We start from the raw sequence: 6,110 nt of genomic DNA, 5'->3' as shown, positions 1-6,110 counted from the left end.
CCCCCCGCGCCCCAGCCGCTGCCTCCAGGTAAACGCCTCGCGCCCCCGCTCGCTCGCTCGTTCCCAGCTTCCTTCCTTCCCTCCTTCCCTCCCTCCCTCCTGCCTCCAACCCGCCAGCCTCCGCCCGGGCAGGGCCGACGTCACCGCCCCTCAACTTTCACCCCGCGACGTCACCGGTCCCCCAGCAACCGGCGCCTCGCGGCCGCTCCCGACCAGGCCCGGGACTCGATGGAGGCCTGACGAGCGGCCTGAGGCGGCGTCAGGCCCGGGGCCTCGCTTACTCTCCTGCCTCACCCTCCCTCGCAGAAGAGTTCAGCCTTTTAAGTGGGCTTTCGCAGACTGAACTGCTCTTCTCTCCTGACCCTCCTCTATGAATCATTCTCCTCAGCTGACAAGAGCCCCCCGGCTCTTCCCCGCCCCTCCGAGAGCCCGCAGCTACACGGACTACAATTCCCTGCGCTCATTGGGGTCATTCCACTCTTCCATCTAATTTACTGGAGGGCCGAATGGCATGCCGGGATTAGTAGTCATCCCCCGGGAAAAGACTTCCCGCCAAAGGCATGCTGGGAGCTGTGGTCCGGCCACGGCCGGAAACGGGAGTCCCGCGGCAGCCAGAGGCCGGCGGCTGCCGGCCAAGAGACCGTTAGGGGGAGGGTGTAAGCGTCCGCTCTGCCTCTATTCTGTTCCTATCAGAGCTGGTTGTCCTGCCCCAGCCTTGGCTGGTCGGACAGGTTGACAGTCGCGGAAACTGGCACCCCTTGGTGGGAACTGTCAAACACCGGTTTAATTCCCTCTTTTTCTTGTTAGGCGGCTTCGGTCTCTTTGAAATGTTTTCCTTCCTCCCCCTTGTTTGCGGTAATGTTATGTATTCAGCTACAGTAATGTGGGAAATTGCAGGCAGTTATCCGGAAAAGGGATTTTTGCTTGTTTTTGTTTTTGTTTTTGTTTGCCTCACTAATAGTTGCTGCCACGTATCGCGTGCCGCGGGGGCTCCAGATTCGGTGTTAGGTCGTTGCCATATAGCGTCTGATTCTCACGACGCGGAGATTTTTCTGGAACCAAAGGAACCAACATAGGTTAAGTAATACTGCCCTATGTCACAAAACTGGTAAATGGGGAATTAGATTAGATTGGAATCCAGGTCTTTCTCCAAAGGTGGCTACCCTCCAACCAGCAGCCCCGTAATACTGATACACTAGTAATGGTAGTGGTGATGAGGATAGTGAAGATGGAAGAGGTCCACGTTTGCTGAGTGTTTACTACGTGCAAGCATTCTGTTACGTACTTTATCTGTGTCGTCTCCAGTCGCACAACGTCAGTGAATGAGTATTTGAGAACCTGTGCTTGTCTGGCACTGTTCCATACAGCTCAGTACCGTTCAGTGTAGAGACAGTGGGCCTCAAAGTCCTTGCTCTTACAGAGTTTCCATTCTAGTGCTTAACTCTATGGGACTGGTACTATTCTCATTCTTAAGATCAGGAAACAGTCTCGGAGGGGTTAATAGATTAATTTACCAAGATTGAACAATCTGGAAACTGCACTTGAACTCAAGAGTCTATGCTGCTTTTTTTGCTTTCCCAAGCTATTAGAGAGTGGGTGAATTTTCCAAATAACTTCCAGTTCCAGTCCAAGCAGCCTGTATCAGAAATCATCTTTGATGCCTCTTCTGCCCGTGTCTACTGTGCTGAAGGGGAACTGGAGAGGATAACAATTTTTCATCTGATAATTATTGTGTTCTTCTATCTGTCAGATGCCGTGTTAGCTCTGGGAGAGAAAAAGAAATATGGAATCTAAGCTCATGGAGCTTTGGGGTCTTCTGTGGATTATGCTTTTCATGCAGCAGACATTCATTGAGCGTATTTGTTGAGCCAGGCACTGGGGAAGGTGCTGTGTCCAGAAAGATTTTAATCTATCTCTTGAAAAAGTACACTTAGTCTACATTCCTTAGGTAATAGTAATATCTTGCAATTGTTTTTAACAGTTTATAAAACATTTATTTTTTAGAGAGGGCATGAGTGGAGGAGAGGGGCAGAAGAAAAGAGAAGGAGAATCCAAACAGACTCAATGCTCAGTGCAGAGCCCGACACAGGGCTCAATCCCATGACCCTGGGGTCATGACCTGAGCCAAAATCAAGAGTTGGCTCTGAACCAACTGAGCCACTTAGACACCTCACATTTTTCTTCATTTTAATATACACTATCTCAGTGGATCATTGAGGAAGGTACTATTTTCCCATTTGTAAATAAGAAAACGGGCTCAGATGAGTTAAGTAATGAGAGCTAGGTCTCTACTGAGAACTGTAAAGTAACAGTATTTGGGTACCTACTCTGTGTCCAGTAGTGTATTACATGCCTTTTGGGTAACCATATATTTATTTTTGGAGCAAGGGCATCAGGACAGGATACTAACAAGCATAAGGTATCTGAGTAGAGATGTTTCTTTTAACAAGGGTTTTACACATGTGTTCGAAATGTCTGTTTACCAGAAATAGGCTTCTGTTTTTAGGCTCCAACCCTGTCCTTCTAAAAAGAGATTTTAAAAATGTGAAACCACATCAATTAACAGCTTGGGAAACTGCACTTTAGTAATTTTAATTAAGAACTAATATTCTGATTTTATAAATCAAAAGGATCTTTGACTCTAATTCAAGTCATCCTTTGACCACTGACGAGACTCTGGTCCCAGAAAAATTAAGTGACTTGTCCAAAGTCAATAGTTCAAAGCAGACTCTGGGACTAGAGCCTAGACTAGCTAAATCCTGGGTCACTACATCACTTTACCTCCCTGAATATTAGGTACGGGGTACTTTCAGTGAGAGTCTCCAGCCCAGCGCTAAGCCCAGTTCCTGTTGATTCTTGGGTGGCATGGTACCAAGGAATTAGGATTTAGAGCCTGGGTAATCATAGTAACACATACTTATTCACAAGTCATTGCTCTGAAAAATAACAGAATAATAATTCTATATAGATATATACACAGTGCTTTACTATTCTCAAGACATCCGTACATAGATCATCTGATTTAATCCTTATAATAGCTGAAAAATGCAAGGTCAATAGGACAGGCACTATCTTCCTTTTTATAGAGAAAAGGGAAGTTCAGGGTGTCGATTAGCTTACTCATAAGCAGTAAGTCTGCTAATAAGTGGTTCAGTTAAGGGCCAGAAGTGCTCTGGACTCTGATAGCATAAAATGTTATGGATTAGGGCCAATGAAAAAGCCTGCAAATATACACTAGTCATTTGTTTTGGACTTTGATATATCCCACTGTGGCATTTCTTCTGCCATGAAAAAGGGCTAGATGGAATGTGCCAAATTGGTCTTTAAGGAGTACCCGGTGCTAACAGCTTTTAAAATCCAAATCTTACATGCACACACAGATATTATTTGTTGCACATTTTCTTTAGGAGAAAGAAATTTAAAAACTGAACAGTTTGGTCTACTTGCTACAGCTCCAGAACTGGAGTTCAGAGAATTCCACTAATTCAGGATATGACCGGTCACTCAACAATCACCTCACCACTGTATCAGGCTACTCAATCTCTCTTAAGCCACAGAGCCTTCAGCTGTAAAATAAAGGGGTTGATCCAGATATTTATTATCTTAGTTCTTTCTCAGTTCTAAACTTTTGTGATTCTATGAACAACAACAAAACCATTATTTGATCGTGCTCATTCTTTAGAACAATCTATTCATAAGAGTGAGGTTGTATGAATCAATATGTGCAAATCAAATACCAGTATGGCATATGCAAATCATTGCATACCTGCAAAGATTCTGATTCACTTTATCTGTGGAGAGGCCTGGGTAGTGGTAATTTTAAAAGCTTCTAAGTTGATTTGAGTGAGCAGCCAGGGTTGAGAACCACTGGGCTAATATTTTGTATCAAACACTGAGCTATTTTTTTTTAAGTTTATTTTGAGAGAGAGAGAATGCTAGCAGGGGAGGGGCAGAGAGAGAGGGAGGGAGAATCCCAAGCAGCCTCTGCCCTCGGAGCTCGATCCCATGAACTACAAGATCATGACCTGAGCTGGGGTGCCTGGGTGGCTCAGTTGGTTAAGCATCTGACTTCAGCCCAGGTCATGATCTCACCTTGGTGGGTTCGAGCCCCGCGTCAGGCTCTGGGCTGACAGCTCAAAGCCTGGAGGCTGTTTCAGATTCTGTGTCTCCCTCTCTCTCTGCTCCTCACTCACTCGTGCTCTGTCTCTCTCTGTCTCAAAAATAAATAAACTATAAAAAAAAAAATTAAAACCATGACCTGAGCTGACATCAGGAGTCAGACACTTAACCTACTGAGCCACCCAGGTGCCCCTGAACTACTTTTTTGATAGACTATCAGATTCATATGCCTGTGAGTCATTAATCTTTGAGAATTCAGAATAACCTAACAGAAGAAAGTGATTTTAATTTCATTTGCTACCAGTAATGAGATCTCCCTTTTGTAGCTAAGTTAATTAACATGATTTGTTTAACAACTATTTGGTGCTTTTTGGAGCACAGCATTGTCTTAGACACCTTAAAAAAAAAAAAAAGTAAATAGAAACAATTGATCCTGCCCTTTGGGGATATAAGAAACAGCCAGGCAATAAGTGAATCTTTTCTAATAGGAAGAAAGGATTGAACATAAGTACTGTGCAAATCACAGCAAGATAAACCTTGGTGGGAAGACAAGGAAGCAGAGAAGCCTTCTTGGGGAAGGTGAATTATAAAGAAAGAATGGTGGAGGGAGCTTGGAGGGCCAGCAGATAGGGAAGAATGCCATGAAAGAAGTTCAGGAGACCACAATGAGACACTTATTGAGAAATATTGACTTGGTTGAACTTGAAAGCCAGCAATGGGGATTTCTTAAGAGGTCAGTTGGTCAGTGGGATAAGTAAAAGTTAAATCTGAAGGACATTTCCTAATCAATGATGACTCCATAGATAGCCAGTCCAACTTCAGTGTATGGCATGTTACATTCCTGAAAACATTCTCTTACCACGCCATATGCCATGAAGTTAAATAGCACTGGGAGGCAGGAGAGGGTCTGTTGCCAGCCAGTGCCAGATCCTTGTGCACATTATTTTAATTTCTCAGGGTCTCATTTGTAAAATTAGAGTTGGACTGGATGACTTCAAAGTTCTTTTTTAACTCCTAAAAATCTAGGATTACTTGATCCAGTCTTTCAGCACCTTTGTTAGGATCCTCAGCCATATTCCCAGTTATTTTAATTGCTAAAATTGAACCCATGCTGGTAGCCCTTGGCAAAAGTACCTATTTAATATTGACTGTCCACAGTGGGACTCTCAAATTAAGCACACAAAATGGGCTCTGCCCTTTAGGAGTTTTTATTTATCCAAGAGCTGGAATGTGGGTCAGACCTATTTGCATCTCGCTGGCTTGGAATCCCATCCAAACACCTCTTGGGAAAACCCAGCACTCTGGGTGGCAGAGCTGTAATGTGGCAAAAGACCCAAGACTGGTCATTGGAAAACCTGGATTTGAGTCCCGACTCTCTGTGTGCCTCTCAGAAGCCCATCATTTGTCAAATTCCTTACAACCCTCTGGAAACCAGTTTTTTTGTATCTAATAGGAAAACTTGAAAGCCAAAAGACTAGTTTGAATTTCAACTCTGTCCCTGGGTGTTCAGGGATGAGTCACTTCCCTTTGAACATCGATTTTTTTCAACTTGTAATGAGCTTTATAATACTTACTTTGGAGGATGTTATAAGGGTTAAAAGATGGCTGTCCAAGTGGCCAGCACAGCAGACCTGGTGTGGAGTAGCCACTCCAATGTTAGCTGAACTGGAATGAAAAATGCAGCCTCCCTCATAATGATGTGAAGATTTGGGGATAAAGGTCATGTTATTCCTATTGATGCACAAACACATGAGTTTTGTTGTTGCTGATGTTTAATAACAGAAAAGTAATTGTTTAATAACAGAAAAGTAATTCCAGCACACTGCTTTGGTTTTTAAACCTGAAGCTCATGTCTTTAAGACTGATACACTTTAACATAAGACAGTTTGGGGATACTGTCTTACGTGTACATGTGCAAATAAGGACACTAAAATGCCCAACACACACACACACACACACACACACACACACACACCAGTGTCTTTGCATTT

The sequence above is a fragment of the Crocuta crocuta genome, unplaced genomic scaffold (genome assembly GCF_008692635.1).
Source record: "Crocuta crocuta isolate KB4526 unplaced genomic scaffold, BGI_CrCroc_1.0 scaffold193, whole genome shotgun sequence".
Taxonomy (NCBI): domain Eukaryota; kingdom Metazoa; phylum Chordata; class Mammalia; order Carnivora; family Hyaenidae; genus Crocuta; species Crocuta crocuta.
Note: the sequence above shows the minus strand (reverse complement) of the source record.